This window comes from Hemitrygon akajei, chromosome 8, assembly GCF_048418815.1.
Source record: "Hemitrygon akajei chromosome 8, sHemAka1.3, whole genome shotgun sequence".
Lineage (NCBI taxonomy): Eukaryota > Metazoa > Chordata > Chondrichthyes > Myliobatiformes > Dasyatidae > Hemitrygon > Hemitrygon akajei.
Window position 1 is genome coordinate 73,910,992 of NC_133131.1, and position 22,981 is coordinate 73,933,972.

The following is a 22,981-nucleotide window of genomic DNA, read 5'->3' on the forward strand; positions in this document are numbered from 1 at the left end:
CTAGGCCAATATCTGTAAGCTCTAGTTGCGAGTTTTTTTTAAGAATATCCTAAATCCATAAGAAATAAATCAACAAAATGCATTGCTTCTTCCATTGACTTTACGCACACAAGCATTTATTCTCCACGCTGACCAAATTTCAGCCACACAGAAGCCATGGGAACAGGTGGTCGTATGAGCAGCCGGTGCACATCACAAGTCCTGGTTATGCGACCACTGACGCCAGGCAGACAACCTCTGAAGAGTATTGATAATGTCTGGGGTCACCCGTTTTGTAAAGACACTGCTCAGAAGAAGGCAGTGGCAACCCACTACTGTAGAAATACTTGTCAAGAACAATCATGGCCATGGAAAGACCATGACTGCTCATGTTATACGACACATGGAATGAATGACCATACTTCATTTTCTCAGTCTCTTATGTAGACCCTAATACAATAGTTCCTCATGGCATCCACTCAATGGTTTGATGTTGGGACTCAGGATGATCTGAGGTGGACTATAATAAGTGTGGAAATTAAAGGGCAGGGCATCATAGGATTCACCACATTGTTTCAGATACAATTAAATACATATTGAATGATATAGAATGAGAAATGAGGCACACTGTAGAGGAAAAGCCATTGAGAGCAACAAAGGCTGGTCCTTTCAGCCCTTCCTGTCCCAGTTGATAACCACACTGCACTTGGCATTCTCTATATATCCTCTACATTGGTGAGACCCATCTTAAATTGGGGGACCACTTTGTTAAACACCTCTCCTCATCTGCCTGCAAAAAGCAGAATTCCCGGTGGCCAAACATTTTAATTCCCATTCCAATGTTGGTGCTTGGCCTTCTCTTGTGCCGTGATGAGGCCACGCTCAGGGTGGAGGAGCAACACCTTATATTCCATCTGGATAGTCTCCAGCCTGATGGCATGAATATCAATTTCTCCTTCCAGTAAAAAAAAATTCACTCCCCCTCCCCTCTTCTTCTATTCCCCCACTCCGGCCTCTTATCTCTTCTCCAAAGTCTATCACCTCCCCCTGGTGCCCCTTCTTGCTCCCTTTCTCCCATGGTCTACTGTCCTTTCCAATCAGATTCCTTCCTCTCCAGCCCTTTACCTTTCCCATCCACCCGGCTTCACCTACCACTTTCATGCTATCCTCCTTCCCCTCCACCTACCTTTTTATTCCGGCATTTTTTTAATTATCAGAGTACATCCATGTCACCACACACAACCCTGAGGTTCATTTTCCCGCAGTTCTACTCAGAAAATCTATAGAACAGTAACTGTAAACAGGATCAATGAACAACAAACTGTGCAAATGCAGATATAAATAAATAACAAGCATGAAGTAACAAAATACAAAGTCATTCAAGTGAGACCATTGGTTGTGGGAATATCAGAAATAGAATGAGTGTAGTTATCCTCTTTTGTTCAAGAGCCTGATGATTGAAGGGTAATAACTGTTCTGCAACATGGTGGTATGAGTCCTGAGGCTCTTGTACCTTCTACCTGATGGCAGCAGTGAGAAGAGAGCATGGCCTGGGTGGTGAGCATCTTCAATGTTGCTTTTCTATGGCAAGGTTTCATGTGATGTATTGGGTCAAATTCACTACCTTTTGTAGGATTTTCTGCTCAAAGGCATTGTTGTTTCCTTACCAGGCCATAATGCAGCCAGTCACCACACTTTCCACCACACATCTATGGAAGTTTGCCAAGGTTTTTGATGACATCCCGAACCTCCACCTTCCTTCTCAGTCCTCCGCCTGAAATGTTGACTTTATTCATTTCAATAATTGCTGCTTGACCTGCTGAGATCCTCCTGTATTGTGTGTGTGTGTGTGTGCTTGTTTATTTAACATTGTTAGTCTATATTTTACTTCTCTCCTTGAGATTTCTGTTAACGTGCTCTGAAGAAATCCATTCCTAATAACCCTACTTACTCTATCAAGAAATTTTATGTTAGATGAGATGATATTGCTTAGGTGCTGTCTTGCTGAAAACATTGCTCAAGGTCAACAAAGACAGCTACGTGACAATCGCTATGGTACCACTCTTTCTAATTCTTGTTTATCCTGTATTTTTGATTTTCTACAGCAATTGATTTGCATAGCATACAACAAAGTGGCTTATTGCCAAGTTTCAGTTTCTCGGTTATTATCTCTGTGCCTTTCTCTCAAACTCTGCCACGCCATTGCATTTACCTCATTAATGTGAACTGCCTTCAGCTTTGGCAACATAATCACAAAAGCAATGTCTAATCGATAATCCATCCAATAATTCAGGAGTGGGAAATGAGTCAATGTTCCGCCATTGCTGGAACAGGTTTGGAGGCAAATTGACGCAGCAGAACTGAGGCAAGGCGAGGGGATGTGAGGCACGGGTCAATCCGCCTTGCTGCTCTGCGATGTTTATTCAACTCTGCACTCCTGAATCAGCTTCATGTCTCTGATGACTGCCTTCATGTCTCTGAACCATTTCTGTAAACTTCAGTTCTGAATGCTATTTGTTTACTTTCATTGCTTTCTTTTACTCTGCACATTGGGCGGTTGATGGTCTTGTTTTGTATTAACTGGCTCTACTGGGGTCCTTTGTTTTGTGGCTGCCTGTAAGGAGGCATATCTCAAGGTTGTATCAAAAATACATACTTTGAACTTTAACCTCTATCAGAGTTTGCCCAGCACTCCATCTTTAATTCCATGACATCCTCTAGTGTTACAGACACCACAAAAAACCGACAACACAGACTTTCAAACACCCAATGTGCAGGAAAAGAAACAAATTGCACAAACAACAAAAGCAAGTACTACCGAAGTTCACAAAAGTGAGTCCACAGCCACAAAGCCAGTCATTACTGTAGCCTATCCAGTAGCCCATTAGTAACAGGCTACAATTTCAGTTCAGCTCAGGAATAAGTAAACCTCATGGAGCCACGAGCAGAATCGTCCAAATTAAGTGCCATTAATTTTACTGCTTCCCAGCAGGAATGTGAATACTGTTAACTCTTCATATTATTCCAGCACTTCAAAGCAAGGAACAAACATTGCTGGTTCTGATGATATGGGCTCAAAATCCTTTCGGACATCTTAAAAAAAAGAACCCTGTTAATCGGCTGAAAATTGCTTCCGCACAAAATGAAGCAATTGTACACGCAGTTCTTGCTGCCTGCCTGATAACATTCTCTGTTCAGTTTTCAGTGACGGTTACATATTAATAAAAACATTTTCTCATAAATAACATCAATAATAGTGCACTGCCCAAAATTCCTCACATGAGACAATATTATTCATATAGCTTAGAAAAGCAATCAATGTTCACTCACAGAACACCTGGCGTTTGTTAGTACTAATAGCTCAGAAACATCACTGTTAAAAGGGGTGATCATTCACAGCTCAGCTGCTGTCCAGCACTGCACGTGGTCATCGTTCACTCCGACCATTGCTCTCACTTGGCCCATCATTGTCAGAGTCATGTGTCGTGAAATTTGCTAACTTAGCAGCAGCAGTTCAATACAATACATAATATTGAAGAAGAAGAAGAAGAAAAAATAATAATGATAAATAAGTAAATCAATTACAGTATACATATTTTGAATAGGTTAAAAATTATGCAAGAAAAATATACATATATTAAAAAAGTGAGGTAGTGTTCACAGGTCTGTTTAGGAATCGGATGGCAGAGGGGAAGAAGCTGTTCCTGAATCACTAAGTGTGTGCCTTCAGGCTTCTGTACCTCCTACCTGACGGTAACAGGGAGAAAAGTGCAAGCCCTGCACTACCTTTCTGAGACACCGCTTCTTGAAGATGTCCTGGGAACTTTATAGGCTAGTACACAAGATGGAGCCAACTAAATTTACAAACCTCTGCAGCTTCTTTCAGTCCTGTGCAGTATCCCACTTCACCCCCCCTCCCCCCCGCCATATCAGAAAGTCATGCAGCCTGTCAGAATGGTCTCCACGGTACATCTGTAGAAATTTTTGAATGTATTTGTAGACATACTAAATCTCTTCAAGCTCCAAATGAAGTCTATTCGCTATCTTGTCTTCTTATTAACTGCATCGATATGTCGGGACCAGGTTAGATCCTCAGAGATCTTGACACCCAGGAACTTGAAACTGCTCACTCTCTCCACTTCTGATCCCTCTATGAAGATTGGTATGTGTTCCTTCGTCTTACCCTTCCTGAAGTCCACAATCAGCTCTTTCGTCTTACTGACGTTGAGTGCCAGGTTGTTGCGGCACCACTCTGCTAGTTGGCGTATCTCACTCCTGTACGTCCTCTTGTCACCACCTGAGATTCTACCAACAATAGTTGTATTGTCAGCAAATTTATAGATGTTTTTTGAGTATGCCTAGCCACACAGTCATGGGTATAGAGAGAGTAGAGGATTAGAGCAGTGGGCTAAGCACACACCCCTGAGGTGCATCAGTGTTGATCGTTAGCAAGCAGGAGATGTTATCACCAATCAGCACAGATTGTGGTCTTCCAGTTAGGAAGTCGAGGATCCAATTGCACAGAGAGGTACAGAGGCCCAGGTTCTGTAACTTCTCAATCAGGATTGTGGGAATGATGGTATTAAATGCTGAGCTATAGTCCATGAACAGCATCCTGACAGCACCCATGAAGGAGGAACTCAACACTTAACGCCTTAACCACTCAGACTTCACAGGGACTGAGCCAAAGTCTTATATAAACTTCTTAAAGGTGCAATGTTTATGAATGAAACTCTTCCAAAAGGCAGTCCTCAGGGAGACGTCAAAAAATCATATTCAAGAGTCTTGGCCCAAAGTGTCAGCTGTTTATTCCTCTGCATAGATACTGTCTAACCTGTTGAGTTCCTGCAGCATTTTATGTGTGTTGCCCTGGATTTCCAGCATCTGCAGAATCTCCTGTGTTTATACACAAACTCACCCAAGGACATACACTGCTCTAGATCAAAGTCAACCACAATTCCTAGATTCAAGGATATTCCAACTGCAATTGCTGATGTTTGCTACCTGTTACAGATTCTGCATGCTATTACATCAAATAAGTCATGAGGGGCCTCTGAACTTCACAGAGTGACATCTCTGTCATTCCTCTGGAACATACAGACCATTTTCCAAAGAAGGTGGAAGGCACTCCTTCCCTCTGCTAGCCTGCACGTCTCCCTTGGGCAAAGAGTTTCACCTGCTTAGCCCCTTGAACGGAGTCACTTGAAGCCATGGGAGCAGGTGTTGGGTGGCCGTATGAGCAGCTGGTTCATATTACAAGTCCTAGTTATGTGGCCACTGATGCCAGGCAGACAATTTCTGAGAAGTATTGATAATGGCTGGAGTCACCCGTCTTGTAAAGACCTTGCCCAGAAGAAGGCAATGGCAAACCACTTCTGTAGAAAAATTTGCCGTATCAATCATCATCATGGATAGACCACGATCACCCACGTCACACAACACAACACATAACAATGACGATGATAATGATGTTGGTGCCCACTGAGAGGTTGATGATGATGATGTTCACTGAGAGGCTGATGATGCCGATGATGATGATGTTCACTGAGAGGCTGATGATGCCGATGATGATGATGATGTCCACTGAGAGGTTGATGATGATGATGTTCACTGAGAGGCTGATGATGCCGATGATGATGATGATGTCCACTGAGAGGTTGATGATGATGATGTTCACTGAGAGGCTGATGATGCCGATGATGATGATGATGTCCACTGAGAGGTTGATGATGTTGATGAACATATGGTACTGCAGGTCTATTCCACCAGTGAGCTGCTGTTTGATTGGAGCAGCTAGTCTGATGTTGGTGGTGGAGCCGGCCAGGGTGTCAAAGGGGTCGGCCGAGGTGTCGGAGGAGCTGGTTGGGATGTTGGAGGGGCTGGTTGGGATGGCAGAGGAGGGGGTTTGGGTTCAGAGGAGCCTGCTGGTGTATTGGAGGAGTTGACCTGGCAGCAGACAGTGTTGCTGCCCGTTACTCAGAAGCATTGAAGTTGGTGCAGTATAACTATGGGAGAATGTCTCAGACATTTCACTTGTGATCACAAGACTCTGCTGGACAATGATAATGAAAGTTGCCGCAGGCCTGTTTCCCTTTTCTGGTGGAGGGATAGTTGACATGGGAGCTGTGTAACCTCGGTTGTAGCAAGAAGTAGGCCTCAAGCCTCAGGCTTGCCTGCCGCTGCAGACCAAGTGAGAGATGCAGAAGCACTGCAGCGTGGTTGAGCTCAGTTGGGGCCTGACTCCTCCCATTGGTGTTGCCCTGCTGTGTTCGAGCAGTGGAATGACAGGCTGGATTACGTGTGTCTGTGCACGGCTGGGAGACTATACCATATAACCATATAACCATATAACAATCACAGCACGGAAACAGGCCATTCCGGCCCTCCTAGTCCGTGCCGAACTCTTAATCTCACCTAGTCCCACCTACCCGCACTCAGCCCATAACCCTCCACTCCTTTCCTATCCATATACCTATCCAATTTTACCTTAAATGACACAACTGAACTGGCCTCTACTACTTCTACAGGAAGTAGTATGCACTATGCATCTATACCATCGATTGCTGGACATTGTCACTCGGGGTCTTGGACTATATATGTTTTTTTGTGTGAATATGCTTCTTTGCTCGATACTTTGAATTATGTTACTCACTAATTTTTTAATGTTTGCTTGCTATTTAGAATGTTTCGCACCTTAGCTCCAGAAGAATGCTGTTTCGATGTGTGGTTTGACTGCTAATGTGTGATTTGGCTTGATTATTATAAGACCGCTTTCTGTTTGCACTCTTAATCTCCTCACAATAAAGGCAAAAATGCTGTTCAACTTCTTAACTGCCTGCAGGAGGTGCCTATTAGCTTACAGTTTAGTTGCTTGTGCAGGTTGCTCTGAACATCAACACTATTTGGTTTGTTGCCAATTGAAAATACACAGCAGGTCTGTTTTTACCAATGAACTGAAAATTCATGTTTCCATTTTATATGCCATCCATCATGTTGTTGTCCATTCAGTAAGTCTGAATATTTCATCTCAAACTTCGTTCAATCATGATTCTATCTAGTTTTATATCATCAGTGACTTGGAAATCTGACATTTAATCCTCTTAGTCCAGGGGTTCCCAACTTCTTTTGTGACATGGACCAATACGATTAAGCAAGGGGTCTGTGGACCCCAGGTTGGGAACCCCTGCCTTAATGAAATTGTTGATAGATTGCGAGTTGTAAAGTCCCAACCAGCAATTCCTGCTGTATCCCACTACTTTCAGTGACACGCTTACTCCTACTCATTGTTTCTGATTCCAGTACCATTCTACTGTTGAGCTGTTTTGAAATATCCAGCAGCTGGCCTGTCATTCTCTGTACGGCTCTGCTGAATACTGCATACTTGGGCTTACAGGTGAACCTCTCCACTTCCTCCTGAACAAGAGGGGGACACCACAAGAAAGGATGAAGGCGAAGGTGAAGAGGTATAAAGTTCACACCAATATAAATCTGATGCTGAGAAGTTCCTGGATGTGCTCTGAAGAAGTGTTTGATCCCCACGAGCATCATCAATCCATCCTTCCATGAGCTATAGGGCTATTCAAGCCATCAGGATGTCTTCAAAGTACTCTGTGGCCAGTATGATGCAATCAGCTACTGTCTCTGTAACCACACTGCCGCTGATGTTGCAAAAACTTACATTACATTACCTAAATCAAGGTAGAGTTTTCATGCCCATGAACAGCAGGATGAAGCTCACAATTGAGGCTCAGCTTCAGTCAACCATAACAAGTGTTACTCAGAACCTAAGACACAACTGCATCTACCTTATGAGAAGCTTGGAAATAAAAAGGATATTATTTCTCATTGTCCTTACTAAGCCAGCACTTTCTATGCTTAACAACTCTTGTATCTTGAATCAATCCAGTCAGAAATTGCATACCGTCAAGTAAAAGCTCTTCGTATTTGGAATGCTTTCAGGTGCACATCATGTGGCCCAATTAATAACATTTGCAGAGAAGAATAATAAAAGGTATTTAGGATCAGAGCAATATAAAGTATCAAGATTACTCACTGAGTTAATAATCTCCTCTTGATCCATTAGAATACTTAGGCAGCAAGTCCAAATCTTACACTGTACTTGTTTAAAAAATACACTCAGTAACAGTGTGGTGTCATTTGAATTTGCAGTCAAACCTCAATGCTCAGTGGCCTTCCACTTGTCAAGCTATACAACTCTCGATTGAAGAATTACAGCCACATTCAGCCCTACAGCTCTCGCAGAAACGGCAGATTAGATCCATGAGCAATCTGTTCTCAGTACAGACTTCTGAATTTAAAGATTAAAGATTAGCTTTCTTTGCCGTATGTACATTGACTGATACAGTGCTAAACTGAACTGAACCAAACTCTTCTTGATGGTTTCAGGGACTCTGCAGTTTGATATTTAACATTCTGTGTATTAACCGCTTGCTTTATTGCCGTTTGCGTGATTTGTTTCTTTTGCGCATTGGATGTTCGATGTTTTCTTTGAAAGGGTTCCATAGTATTTCTTTGTTTTGTGGCTGGCTGAAGGAAGACAAATCTCAGTGTTGTACACTGCATACATACTTTGACAATAAAGCTACTTTGAAACTTTTGAAGTTCATTGTTTATGTCAATGACGAACATAGTCCAAGGACATGCTGGGGGCACCCCGCAAGCATTGCCATGCCTCTGGCACCAACATAGCATTCCTACAACTTACTAATGTCATGAAAAGAATGTACAAACTCCTTACAGGCAGCAGCAGGAATTGAACCCTGATCTTAAAGCTGGTGTTGTAATGTGTAACACTAACCGTTACACTAAAGTGCCACCCCTGATACAGTAGAATTCATGAATCATACACATTTGTCTGTTGTTCAGAGGGAAGTTTAACCATTGGGCCAGATTGAAAAGGTCAAGATGATTGGGCCCGAGGCAAGGTACGGGCCAATTAAAACCGCTGTCTCACCATGTTTACTCAGCTCTGCACTGAACTGTGTGTCTCAGCCTCTCCTTATGGACTTCAGTTCAGAAACACTATTTGCTTGTGGTTACTGTTTGCATGTTGTTTTCCTTGCATGTTGAGTTTTTGACTATCTTTTTATGGATTATTTTATTTTTTATGTTCTTATGGGCATGATGTGGTTTTATATTCTCTGTACATGGGGCGACAGACAGTCTTTTTTTCAAGTGTCTGGGGTTGGTTTTTGTGTTTCTTCATCTCATGGCTGTCTGTTAGGAGATGAGTCTCAGGGTTGTGTACTGTATACATCCTTTGATAATAAATGTACTTTGAACTTTGGATGCTTGGCATCTGGTGAAGTGATTATTCTGTAAGGACCAAGGGTGATAGAAGAAATCAATGGACCTGCCAGCAACTGTGGAGGGAAATCCACTGTTGACTCTTTGGGTTGAGACCCATTCTGTTCAAATGCAGTCCATTTCCCCAAATGTCGACTATTCCCTTTCCTCTAAAGAGGAAATACTGAAACTCTGAATTCCTCCACTGTTTTGTTTGCTGTGCCTTGCTAGAAAATTGCCACTATCACCACTGTGGGACGCCTGGTATGGAAAGACCAATGCTCTTGAATGGAGAATCCTACAAAAAGTAGTGGACACACCCCAGTGCATCATGGGTAAAGCCCTCCCCACCATTGATCTCATCCACACAGAACGTTGTCAGAGGAAAGCAGCATCCATCGTCAGGGACCCCCACTCCCCCAGGACATGCTCTCTTCTCATTGCTGCCATCAGGAAGAAGGTACAGGAGCCCTTAGGACTTAACATCATCACGTTCAGGAACAGTTATTACCCCTCAACCATGAGGCTCTTGAATCAGAGGAGATAACTTAATTTCACTTGCACGATTACTGAACTGTTCCCAGCTATGAATTCATTTTCAAGGACTCTTCGTCTCATGTTCTCAAGATTTCTTGCTTATTTATTTATTAGTATTATGTATTTTTTTTTGTATTTGAACAGTTTGTTGCCTTCTGCACACTGGTTGGACACCAAGTTGGGCAGTCTTTCATTGATACTGTTAAGGTTATTATTCTATAGATTTATTGAGTATGCCTGCAAGAAAATGAATCTCAGGGGGGGTTGTTTATGGTGACATATAGCTAGGATTTTCCATTCAGGGCATTGGTGATTCCACACCAGGATGTGATGCAGCCAGTCAATAGACTCCCCACTAAACATTCATAGAAGTCTGTCAAAGTTTTAGATATCATGCCAAATCTTCGCAAACCCCTGAGGATCTTTAATGCAAACCTACCAAAACAATGAATTAAAATCTACTCATTCCTGGTATCCTCTTAGTTGCTGCAAATTGCCTTGGAACCACATAGCTCTGCCTTCGTGTTTCCCCTACAGCCACCATGGGATACTCGTGTCCTCTCCGGGGGCCTATGCCGAGGTTGTGACTTTGTCGTCCCGATGCCAGTGCTCCGGGTGAATCATCAGGCTTGGAAAATTGGACTAGCTGCAAGGGTGAGAGCAGTGACTGTGAGCCGGAGGGCTCGTCTAGAGAAAAGATGGGAGTTGCTGTTCCTGTGTTTTCATAGTACCAGGCAGGTGATGGATTCTGTGCCTGTTGTTCCCCGGATCGCACGGCGGAAGTTATAACTTTCAAATCCCTGGCAAAGCCAGACCTGCAGGACAGTTCCCTGCTCCATTATATCAGCACCAATGCACCCAGGAATTAGCCTACCGTTGACTTGGGATCTGTAACCAAGCCTGAAAAGAGGCAGAAACCCATTCCCTCAGCCACTCGCTCTCCTCAGCATTGGTACTGACTGACACAAACACATCACTTCCAAAGCATTTTAAAGTTCCCACTTACGAATCTTCAAAAAGTTTCCCTACCTTAGGGCTCATTTGCCCCCACTGATCCATTACTTCTGATGGGGTTCACTTTCCTTGGAGCCAGGACAGTGGGTTCCCTCTGAAATTCAAACCCCTCCACTTGCATCACAGTCATTGGACATGCTAAGACAAAATTAATCAATCCGAATCATGTCTCATCTTTGGGTCAAAGGTTACTGCAATTTATTGCTTGTTCAGGTAGTATTAAAAGTGATCTGCCTTTCTGCATCCATCACTCTTCAGGCTGTGGGTTTTTGGATGAAGAGGAACGTTTTCCTAAACTCCTGTTTTATCCTCCTATTGATTCTGTTAAATCCACATTCCCAGAGTTTTTTATAGAGTCATAGATAAGTGTAGCACAGAAACAGCCCCTCGGCCCACTAGTCCATGCCAAACTATTTAAATTGCCTTATCCCATCAACCTGCATCCAGATCATAGCCCACCATACCCCTACCATCCATGTACCTACCCAAACATCTCTTAAATTCTCATTCCACACCCTCAGGACCCTCTGAGTGAAGAAGTTTCCCCTCATGTTCACCCATGACCTCTGGTTGTAGCCCCACCCAAGCTGAGTGGAAAAATCCTGCTTGCACTTACCCTATCTATACCCCTCATAATTCTGCATGCCTCTATCAAATCTCCTCAATCTTCTTGAGTTTTCTCTCTACCTGCTCACAGAATATAAACAATGTTTGTTTGTTTTAAATGTTGACATCCTATGATATCTAATCAATTGTCCTTGATGTTCAACACAATCTTCTTCTTCGGCCATCCATCGATTTTCGATGATGACTGAGGCCTGGGCAAGATTGTATGGAAGACTGACAGTTGCCCATGCTGCAAGTCTCCCCTCTCCATGTTACCGATGTTGTCCAAGGGAAGGGCATTAGGACCCATACAGCTTGGCACCAGTGTCGTTGCAAAGCTATTTGTGGTTAAGTGTCTTGCTCATGGACACAACACGCTGCCTCTGCTGAGGCTCAAACCGGCGACCTTCAGATCACTAGACCGACGCCTTATCTACTTGGCCATGCACCATGTTCAACACAATACAATGAGATAGAAACGTGGATGGTGATGGGGCATGTGGTAGTACTGTGGAGAGGCTGCATTTCTAGAATCTAGAGCAAGGACAAAATATACCCTACTAGTCCTGATGAAAGGCCTCGATCGGAAATGCATTTCCCTCCACAGATGCTGCCTCATGTGGAGAGCTCCTCCAGCTTTTACATGATTGCTTTAGATGTTACTCTGGTCGCTGCCTATGAACTTCACTACCCAATGTTTTGTCACTTCATTGTTATTGAGACTGAATATTAGACTTCTTAAAAGAAATTTATTTTAATTTCTAAGGAACACTTAAAAGAAGTGAACTTCAAGTTTGACCTAATGTTGCTAGTTATCTGTTAGTCAACTTCCAATCCAATAAGTATGAGGATTCCTTCAGTAGTCAGTCGATCTTCCCACACAGTATTCACGTACTATGTAGTACAGAAAGAATTGTCAGGTGTGTTATTGAAGATGTGACTTCAGTCATCTTGCATGGAGAAAACCAAACCAGAAGTGCATAACTGCAATAATTAGCCCTTCAGTGTGACTACATTCCGATTGTAAGTGGGGTGGAGATGAGTTCACCACAAATATGAATAAAAACAGGGTGCTGATTAATTCTACTTCAAGGATATTCAAAGATTGTTTCTTAACAGTAATTTGGGTTATACACTCAGATTGTAATCTGATCTGCCGGGAACAGATGCAATGATGGATCACAGTAATAAAGATGCTTCGCTGAATTTCATAAAGCTTTTCATGCGAAAAGTCAACGTGTCATGTTCTCTGAAAGAACGAACTTTATTAAAATTCAAGTGCTGAATTAGAATTTTAATAAAGCACATCATGGAACACAGACAGGAGCAGGTTACACTTCATTCTTGTCTCACTCTTTTAAGTAAACATGATGTGGATCAATTAACTTCAAAGCCTAAACAAGAAAGAAAAGATTGTTTTAATAGATTATGGCAACAAATGAAAACTTTTTAAAAACTATGAGACCTAGAGATGAGCATAAAATACTGCTGAATTCTTCAAAAAATGTCTGATCAATGGGCTTGCAGGATCTATATTAAATCCATTCGGAGACTGGAAATTGGAAATTCCCCTTCCTGTGTACTGTTCCTTCATTGTTCCTCTCGGTTCAATTACAACTCAGAAAACCTTAGGGCCAGGGTGTGTGGCCGGGGTATTTATGGGGAAGGGAAATGGAATTTCCACTGAATCATTCTATCATTAATCTCCAAGCTAATTATTGAACAAACATTGCTTGTTCAAGGTTTCTTTGCTGAATTACACTTCATTGATATCCAAAGAAACAAAGCAAGATCTTTGAAAGTGCAGAAGGGGCAGACATGCAGATGCTGGAAATCTGGAGCAACACAATGACTCTGGCAGCATCTTTGGGGGAAAATGGCCAATAACTGTGTTGGGTGGACACCATCTTTGAACATAAGGGTAAATCTGTACTTTCAGTATGCCCATCTGTTTCCCTCACTGCTCTACACCCCAATTCCTGTCTGCAATGATCACCAGATGATCCACACCCCTAGACAATCATCTAACGTCTGGCTGGCTCCCTTCATTCCGCCCATATGGACTTCAGATCATCAAAAACACTCTTACCGATGTTCCAGTCACGTTCATTGGCTCCTGTTTAAGCTACATATAAATTTTTTAAATCTGCACTCTTCAGATCTCTCCATCACTGTTAAGTCTTCTTTCAGCTAACCATCTACTCTTCAATTTCATCCAATTCCGTTCCCTTGTGCATCACCATTAGTCGTTGTTTCACCCTTGTGTGTCATGTCTTCATCTCCCAAGAGACAAAGCTTTGAATTTCCTCTCCAAGTTTATACTCTATGCTCCTTTCTAATAGTTCAAACAATCTCAAAGTTCAAAGTACATTTATTATCAATATACGTCTACATTATACGACCTTGAGGTTTACCTTCTGGCAACCACAAAGCAAAGACACCCAAAAGAACCCATTCAAAGAGGTTGTCAAACACCCAGTGTGCAGAGGGAGAGAAAAAACAAATCACACAACCAATAAAAGTAAGCAATTCATAGTCCGAACTGAAGTTTCTGAAAAAGAGTCCATCCACAGACTCCAAGCCACAGCCTCAGTTCAGTGGAGATTCGAGTAAATGTGGTGGAGTCTCTGGCCCCGAAGGTCCATCATCATCATCATCATCATTATCTGCCGTGTCATGTGACATGGGCCATCAAGGTGCCTCAATCATGATTGTTCTTGGCAAATGTTCCTACAGAAGTGGTTTGCCATTGCCAGCTTCTGGGCAGTGTCTTTACAAGACAGGTGACCCCTGCCATCGTCAATATTCTTCTCAGATAGTATGCCTGGTGTCAGCGATCACAGAACCAGGAGTTGTGATTTTTTTCTGAGCACAATTCAGCCATTTGGCCCATCGAGCTCACTCTCCGATTTCATCATGGCTGATCCAATTTTCCTCTCAGCCCAAATCTCCTGCTTTCTCCCCATATCCCTTCATGCCCTGACTGATCAAGAATTTATCAACCTCGGCCCCCACAGCTGCCTGTGGCAATGGATTCCACAGACTCACCACCCTCTGGCTAAAGAAATTCCTCCCCATCTCTGTTCTAAATGGATGTCCCTCTGGTCTTAGACTCTCCCACCATAGGAAACATCTTCTCCACATCCACTCTATCAAGGCCTTACACCATTCGAGAGGTTACAGTGAGGTCATCCCTCACTCTTCTGAATTCCAGTGAGCACAGGCCCAGAGCTATTAAACGCTCTTCATATAACAGGCCGTTCAATCCTGGAATCATTTTTCCGAACCTCCTTTGAACCCTCTCCAGTTTCAACACATCCTTTCTAATATAAGGGGCCCAAACCTGCTCAGTTGAGCCCTCATCAGTGCCTTATAAAGTCTCAACATTACATCCTTGCTTTTATATTCTAGTCCTCTTGAAATGAATGCTAATATTGCATTTGCTTTCTTCAGCACAGACACAATTTGCAAATTAAGCTTTAGGGAATCCTATACAAGGACTCCCAAGGTCCATTGCACATCAGTTATTTTTTGTATTTTCTCTCCATTTAGAAAATAGTCAACCTTTCCATTTCTTCTACCACAACGCATGATTATACAGTCGGCAGCATTGTATTCCATCTGCCATTTCTTTGCCATTCTCCTAACCTGTCTAAGTCCTTTTGTAGCCTCTCTACTTCCTCCATCTATCTTCATATCAGCTTCAAACTTTGCAATAAAGCCATCAATTCCATCCTCCAAATCATTGACATATAATGTAAAAAGAAGTGGTCCCAACACAGACCCGTGTGGAACACCACGAGTCACCGGCAGCCTTTATTCCTTTTATTCCCACTCTCGGCCTCCTGCCAATCAGCCACTGCTTTATCCATGCTAGTATCTTTCCTGTAATGCCATGGGCTCGCAGCTTGTTAAGTAGGCTCATGTGTGGCACCTTGTCAAAGGCCTTCTGAAAATCAAGTATACAACATCAACCAATTCTCCTTTGTCTATCCTGCTTGTTGTTTCTTCAAAGAGTTCCAACAGATTTGTCAGGCAAGATTTTCTCTTGAGGAAACCACGCTGACTATGACCTATTTTATCATGTGCCTCCAAGTACCCTGAGACCTCATCCTTTATAATTGACTCAAACATCTTCCCAACCACTGAGGTCAGACTAACTGGTCTATAGTTTCATTTCTTTTGCCTCTCTCATTTCTTGAAGAATAGAGTGGCATTTGCAATTTTCCGATCTTCTGGAACCGTTTCCAAAATGTAGTGATTCTTGATAAATCATTACTAATGCCTCCATAATCTCTTCAGCCTCCTCTTTCACAGCTCTAGGGCGTACACCATCTGGTCCAAATGACTTATCTACCTCAGACCTTTCAGTTTCCCAAGAACCTTCTCTCTAGTTATGGTGACTTCACACACTTCATGACCTCTGACACCTGGAACTGCTAGTCCCTTCCACTATGAAGGCACATGCAAAATACATATTCAGTTTGTCCACTATTTCATTGCCCCCCATCACTATTACTCACAGTGTTTTCCAGCAGTCCGATATCCACTCTTACCTTTCTTTTACACTTTATGTACCTGAAGAAACTTGTTATTTTCTTTAATCTTATTTGCTAGCTTACTTTCATATTCCATCCTTACTTTCTAAATGACTTTTTTAGTTTTTCTCTATTGGTTTTTAAAAGCTTCCCAGTTCTCTAACTTCCCACTAATATTTCCTCTATTTTATGCCCTCTCTTTGGCTTTTATGTTAGCTTTGATTTCTTTTTGTTAGCCACGGTTGTGTCATCTTCCTTTTGGAATACTTCTTCCTCTTTGGATGTATGTGTCCTGTGCTTTCCAAATTGCTTCCAGAAACTCCAGCCATTGCTGCTCTGCCTCATCCATGGCAGTGTTCTTTAACAATCAATTCTGGCCAGCTCCTTTCCCATGCCTCTGTGATTCCCTTTACTCCACTGTAATACTGATACATCTGACTTTAGCTTTTCCTTCTCAAATTTCAAGGTGAATTGTATCATATTGTGATCACTGGCCCCTGAGGGCTCCTTTACATTAAGCTCTCTAATTAATTCCAGTTCATTGAACAACACTCAATCCAGAACAGCTGATCCCCTAGTGGGCTCAACCACAAGCTGCTCTAAAAAGCCATCTCATAGGCATTCTAGAAAATCCCCCTCCTGGAATCCAGCACCAACATGATCTTCCCAATCTACCTGCACATTGAAGTCCCTCATGATTATTGTAACATCGCCCCTTTGGAATGCATTTTCTATCTCCCATTGTAATTTGTAGGCCACATCCTTACTACTGTTGAGAGGCCTGTATACAACTCCCATTGGGGTCTTTTTACCTTTGCAGTTCCTTAGTTCTGTCTACCATGATTCAACACCTCCAACCCTTTGTCGACTCTTTCTAATAGTTTGATTTCACTTTTTACCAATAGAACAACACCGTCCCTCTGCCTTTCTGCCTGTCCTTTCGATACAAAGTGTATCCTTGGGCATTAAGCTCCCAGATATAATTTTCTTTCAACCATGATTAGTGATGCTTACATCATACCTGCCAATCTGCAACTGTGCTGCAAGTTCATCTACTTTATTCTCTATACTGAGTGTGTTCAAATATAACATCTTCAATCCTGTATTTACCTTTTTCAATTCTCTCCACCTTTTACATTGCAGCTCATCCTGTTGCCCTATCAACAGCCTCTCCTCACTACACATTGCCTCTGTTTGTAAGCCAGCTACCTCATCCTCAGAACTATTATCCGCTTTTCCTACGACACTTCTTGCATTGAAATATATGCAGTTCAGGACACTAGTCACACCATGCTCAGCCTTTTGATTCTTAACTTTGTTTGCGGTCTTACCAACACCTGCCTCCACAACTTCTCCACTATCTGTTCTGGCATTCTGGTTCCCAACCATCATGCAGCATTACCAAACCTTCCTGTGCCCCCTTCACTGGAAGGGAGCCCAGTGATCCAAAAATATGCCTTCCCTCCGACACCAACTCCTTAGCCATGTATTAAACTGTACAATCTTCCTGGTTCTGCCCTCACTAGCATATGGCATGGGTAGCAATCCTGAGATCACACCCATGAAGCTCCTACCCTTTAACTTAGCACCTAACTCCTGATGCAGAACCTCGTCACTCGTCCTACCCAAGTCATTGGTATCTACATGGACCACAACTTCTGGCTGTTCACCCTCCCACTTAAGAATGCTGAGGACTCAGTGTGAGATGATCCAGACCCTGGCACCCCGGGGGAGGGGCAAAATATCATCCAGGAATTTTGTTCTTGCCTGCAGAAACTCTGTCCATTTCCCTAATTAATGAATCCCCTATCACCACAGCATACCTCTTCTCCCCCCTTCCCTTCTGAGTCATAGAGGCAGACCCAGTGCCAGACACTGGACCAGTCTGTTAGGTCATTCTCCACACCAACCCCCTCTCCAACAGTATACAAAGCGATCTACCTGTTGTTGAGGGGAATGGTCACAGGGGTACTCTGCATTGGCTCCTAAACCCCTTTCAACTTCCTGTCTGTCACCCAGTTTCCTGTGTCCTGCACTTTGGGTGTAACTCCCTTTCCATATGTCCTATCTGTCGCCCCTTCAGTCTCCTGAATGATCTGGAGTTCAACCAGTTCCGGCTCCAACTCCTTAACGTGGTTTGTTAGAAGCTGCAGCTGTACTTCTCGCAGTTGTAGTTGTCAAGGACACTGGAGGTTTCCCTGCCTTCCCACATCCCACAAGAGGAGCCTGGCATCCCTACTGTTCTAGCTGAGCAGATAGAAAGAAGAGAATGAATAAATCTTGAGCTTTTCTCTCCTTTCCTTTGACTTAAGCCTCTCTTTGCTGGTGCCTTGAAGAGCTGAAGTCTGAAGATCAGCACTCTGACTCTGTCCACTCGGACAATGGCCACGACGCTTGTCCCTGCCTTCCTTAATTTGTCCTTGCTAATCAACCCCAAACACTGGTCAAAGCTCTTTCACGCTGTAATGAGCCACTGCTGCAGTGGACCTGACTGAAGTCCCCTCCTCTCAAAACTTTATATGTCCAGATTGGCTGCTGGTCAAAGCTCTTTTGCACCAGCTGCTCATATGACCATCCATCACCTGCTTCCATGGCTTCAAGTGACGTTGATTGGGTGGGGCGGAGGGGGTGGTTCTAAGTAGGTATACACCTTGCCCAAAGAGACCTGCAGGCTAGCTCAGGGAAGGAGTACCTTTGGTAGAGATGTATCTCCACCCCGCCACTCAATACAATCTATAACAACAGAAAATGCATGAGGATGTACCTGTGGAAAGTGAAATGGATTTAACGTTTCAACTTGAAGAAAAAGTGACCTGAAGTTGTAGAAGTTGAATGCTGAAAATATCCGATCTAGCATACTCCGGTATTTACAACATAGCTCTACACTGGAGAAATCAATCACGGATTTCTTTACAGAGCACATGTACTCAGTCTGCAGAAGTGACCCTGATCTTCCAGCTTCTTGTAACTTTAATTCTCATCCCAGTCCCACTCTGAGTTATAGGTTGTAGTACTGTGCAAAAATCTTAGGCACATATACTGTAAATAGCTATGGTACCTAAGACTCTTGCACAGCACTGTAGTAAGTTTATGTATTGCACTGTACTGATGCCCAAAGGAAAACTAGTTTTCTGACATGTGAGTGATGATAAACTTGTTTCTGACATGGGTCTCTATTGTGAACTGAGAGCGGGAAGGGGCAGGGAGACAGAAATCATGTTTTGGAAAAGGGGAAGGGAGTGGGAAGTGCCAGAGAGACATTCCGTAATGATCAATGAACCAACTGTTTGGAATCAAGTGACCTTGCCTGATGTCTCAGGGTTGGGTGTGTCTGCACCCGCACCACCTCCCCCACCTTGCACCTGGTGTTCCTTCTCTGCCACCTGTCCCACACCCCTCCTGCGGAGCTCCACCCTCACCATTCCCAACATCCTTTGCTCGCCAGATTTACAAATTTGTTCTTCACTCTACATTGACGAATAAGGTACAGTGCAAAAAACTTAGGCACCCCAGCTATATATACGTGCCTAAAACTTTTGCACAGTACTGTAGTAAATTTAGGTATTGCTGCCCTCTTGTAACGAGACCCAATGAACACTTAAGGAATGACATTTCCTATTTTATTTAGTAATGTCTGGATGCAATAGCAAAATCTACAATTTCAGGTAATTTGTTTTCTTTCTGGGGCAGTCTGCTGAAAGCCATCCATTTTGAAAATAGGTTTGAGATTTCCTCTGTCTTAGCATGGTCTGGCCTACCCATCGTTCATGCCTTTTATGTTCTTTTGATTGTGCAATGACTCTCCAGCTGTCATCATTTCATAGTTTTTATTCATTTCCACTCTCTCTGATTGTCTCCATTAAACCATCGACTGGATGATCCAGCTGGTCCCCATAGCAACCCTGGCTTTGTCTCTAGCAGGTGTATTACCTTGCTCTGCGCATTTGTCCCAGAACCACACAACTTAAAACCACCTTGTTTCCTCTTCAAAGTCAAAATAAATTCATTATCAAAGTACTGTATATATATGTCACCATGTACTACCTTGAGATTTACCCACACCACCATGTTCAGGAACAGTTATTACCCCTCAACCACCAGGCTCCTGAACCTGCATGGGTAACTTCACTCAACTTCACTTACCTCATCACTGAACTGTTCCCCACAATCTAAGGGCTCTTCACCTCATGCTCTTGATATTTATTGCTTCATTATTTATTCACTATTATTGTTTTTTATTCTGCATCTGCACAGTTTGTTGCCTTTTGCAGATTGGTCATTTGTCCATCCTGTTGGGTGTAGTTTTCCAACAGATCTATGGTGTTTCTTGGAATTACATGTATGAAAGCAAGAAAATAAATCTCAGGATTGTATATGGTAACATGTATGCACTTTGATAATAAATTTACTTTGAACTTTGAACTCTGATTTTCTCACAGTAGAACGAAGAAATACAATGGAATCGATGAAAAACCATGCATAAAGAAAGACTGGCAACCAATGTGCAAAAGCAGACAAATTGTGCAAAGACTAATGAAAAACTAAGTAAATAAATAACACAGGGAATGTGAGTTGCAGCGCCCTTGAAAGTGAGTTGATAGGTCGTGGAATTGTTGCGGAGTTGGGTGAGTGAAGTTGTTCCCATTTCAGATAATGAGCCTTGGACCTGCAACGTTAACCTTAGAACCTCTTTTCATAGAGGCTGCCTAACCATCTGAGACTTCTTTCTTTCTTTAAGCATGCATTCTTTAAAGCCTGTCTTTAAATAAGCCTCTGGTTAATGAAATAATGAAAAAAAGGTAATGATTAAATAAAAAATATTACCTCCCTATATTTCTTTGTGCTATTTAATTTCACATGGCGTTTGTATGAATTCCTTTAAGCTGCTTAGGTATATTAAAAGATTTTGATTGGGGCATTAACATTAGTTTGTTTAAAGAGCCCATTTTAAAGAATACCTGTAGAGGCAAAAATTGGATGCCCTTTATTTCATTCAACAGAGTCGTTGCAAGATATGTTCAGCGTTGCACAACATAGTTGTAAAGTGTAATGGGGTGAGCACCGCCAGCAAATGAAGTGGCTCCACTCAGTCTGGGGAGGAGTGTAGCATGGATATATATTAACTCTCTCAAACCCATGCCACCTTGCCAGTCTCCTTGACATTTACAGGCACGGCACTGCAGCTGGTGGAGATGTTCACAGCTTCAGTGACTGAGACACAATCCTGATCTTTGATGTTTGAATAGAGTTGGCGTCTGGTCACCGTGATGGCATAATTTACTTCCTGGCTCTCTGGTTTCCTCCCACATCCCAGCGATGTGTGGGTAGCTAGGGTAATTGGCCACAGCAAATTGTCTCTAGTATGCAGGTGAGAGGTAGAATTGGAAATGAGTCCTGATAGGAACTTTGGGAGAAAAGAGCTAGCATTAGTGGCAACATTGAGGGACACACTGGGTCGAGGGTCCTGTTTCTGTTAATGTATGTCTTCCTGGCTCTAATTCCACAGCACTCTTTCATTTTTTTTTAACTTCATGCCTGGAACTTCTGTGAATAAATGAATAGATTATATTTAAAACTGAGAAGTTAAATGTGACTGAGACAAGCACTGTGCATCGTGACTGCCGGTTCAACATTGATAACACTTGAAATACTGATTAAAGATGTAATAGAGCAAATCCAGCGCATCTGAACCAATATTGTAATGAACACTTCTAGCCTGTGTGGGGCGCCAGAGAGAGTTGGGCGCCAAAGTTTTTGGAGCACCTAATTGTTGTTAAACATTCAGATTTCCTTGTGTTTTTTCTTGAGCGTCACATTCTTTGTAATGTGGTCTTCAGTGCTTTCTGTTTAAGCTTTGTAAGTTTACTTTGATAGGCTTGAACTAATTAAGCGGATGCCCGATTAGCACTATTCCCAGGGTCCTAGTTTTGAGAATGTTACATCTTGTGGTGTCATTTGGCCGAACTACCGATGCGCTTTTGGAATTATTATGAATAAACTCCCATTACCATCTCTACATCGGAGTCGGTCTTTCCTCTGCACCTGGGTTCCGATATTGCCAGTACACATCATAACAAGTATGAGAAAATGCACTCATGCAATTTGTACAAAATCATATTTTGTACAGAATGCCTAGAAACTGGAATTGATCAATATTTGATTCCTGGGATGGAGGGTCTGTCATCCTCCCTGGGTTATGAAAGGGTTCCATTTTGTGAATTGTTCATAATGTCAACAATTCACAAATCAGAAATCGTTCCATAGACTGAGTTCCCAGGCAGAAGAAGATCCCCTTAGCAAATGGCGATCCACATGTACTGCCTCTACATAAGTCCAACTCCCTTCACAAGTACTCACTTGAGATTGGATAGTAAGAGGTGAACCCATTGAAGTGTGCAAAATTCTTATGGGGCTAGGCAGGGGAGATGAAGAGTGAATGGTTCTCCAGGCTGAGGTGTCTATATAGGGGTTGAGGAGAAATTTCTTGACCCAGGAGGTAATGAATCTTTGTAATTCTCAACCTAAAAGGGCTTGATGGATAAATGCTGAACTTGTTTAAAGAAGAGCCTGAAACTTATGGATGTTGAGGGAACCATGAAATATGGTGTTAACGAAGCAAATGGGATGGAAGGGAAAGATCAGATTTGATCTTATCGAATGAGAAGGAGACACATGGGGCATTATAAATGACTTACTTTTGCTTCATTTTTTTAAGTTCATGCATGTTGAAAATAGTCAGTAGGTCAGGTAAATCCTCTGGTGAGATAAACAGAGTTAATGCTTCATGTTATGATCTTCCATCAGAACTAAGAAAAGTTCCATCTAGGGCTGACCGGTAGTATAGTGGCTAGCACAACGCTTTACAGCACCAGTGACCCGGGGTCATTTCCCGATACTGCCTGTAAGGAGTTTGTACCTTCTCCCCATCACCTCGTGGGTTTCCTCTGGGTCCTCCCACTGTCCAAAGATGTACTGGTTGGTAGGTTAATTGGTCATTGTAA